The following is a 1631-nucleotide window of genomic DNA, read 5'->3' as shown; positions in this document are numbered from 1 at the left end:
TACACCACAAGAAAATACCAGCAGTACAGGTACAGCTCCCACAATGCTACGACGACCAACAAATCATCGTAATTAAAGTAGCGACCAAACATATAAAGACAGAACACGTAGCTATACTCTATGCGCCGCCAACCGAGGAACTATCGAAAAACTTAATGAAACACATAGCCACATTGGGCCCAAGTATCATATTTGGAGACTTCAACGCCAGATCCGTTAACTTCGGAGATCATAGGACGAACAGAAACGGAACAATACTGGAGGACACATCATAAAGCTACCCAATGAGGAACTAACACTCATAAATCACATGCGAACGTCAATACCAGACCATGTAATCATTGCAACCAACGCAGTGCGGCATATAGGAGATATAATAATAGGAGAAAGCATCGGCAGTGACCATCTACCATTACTCATGAAAACAACGCTACTTAACCCCGAAACAACAAAACCAGAGAAAAAGACGGATAAAGACAGAAAAAATATAGACGCGGGAAGATACGTTCAACACACAACGCAAAACCTAACAATAGCCGACGCAGAAATAACCACAGAGTGTGACATGGAAACACTTAACGAACACATAACGAATGCAATCAATGAAGCCATAGAAATTAGTGCGCCAACAAGAACTATAATAGAGCGAAGACCAAAAATTCCGGCAAACATATTGACCATAATCAAACAAAAAAGGCAGGTCTATGCCCAATACAAAAGGACCGGGGACCCGACCGTCAAAAATCAATGGAACAGGTTAAACGGACAAGTCAGACACCTACTCAGGGAGTACAGAGCCAAGATCCTGAATGAAAAAATACAAAAACTTGACCGAAAAGATCCAGCAGACTTTTGGCGTAAATTTAAAAGAATAACGGAGCAAAAGCAAGGTGAAGAAGCGCCACTCATCGTCAACGGTGAAATGACGACATCCGAAAAAGTGAAAGCCGAAGCATTCATGGAAGTACTAAAAGAAGTTTATACCCACCCACAAGACGACAGGTTCGATGACAAACAACAAAGAACAATAGAGATGGAAACCAACAAATATCTAGAAGAAACGCATTACAACGTATACGACGAAGATCAAATGGCACTCCTTTCAGACACCACGACAACAGAAATCAGGCAGGCAACAGCCAGCGGAAAAGTTACGGCACCAGGCGCGGACGGCATTACACGTACACACCTGAGACTAATACCAGCACTACAAAAACTCTTCAACGCAGCATTAAAACTACAAAATACACAACAACAGTGGAAAAATGCTGAGACTAGAATGTTACCAAAACCAAACAAACCAAAACGCGACGCCAGATCATACAGACCCATCGCACTACTGCCAGTCATCGCCAGAACATTTGAAACCATTCTGACAGAGAGACTACAAAAATTCGCGGACAAGAAAAATATACTACCAGATGAACAAGCAGGCTTCCGCAAAAACAGGAGTACAATAGACCCGATTTTAAGAATGATCAGTAGTAGCGTTGAGGCAATAAATACCGGAAACGCGGCAGCAACGCTCCTACTGGACATTGAAAGAGCCTTTGATAAAGTGTGGCATATAGGTCTGATCAACAAGCTCATCAGATACAAAATCCCAATCGAAACAATAAAGCTCATCCAAA

Source organism: Schistocerca americana, chromosome 5 (genome assembly GCF_021461395.2).
Source record: "Schistocerca americana isolate TAMUIC-IGC-003095 chromosome 5, iqSchAmer2.1, whole genome shotgun sequence".
Lineage (NCBI taxonomy): Eukaryota > Metazoa > Arthropoda > Insecta > Orthoptera > Acrididae > Schistocerca > Schistocerca americana.
Note: the sequence above shows the minus strand (reverse complement) of the source record.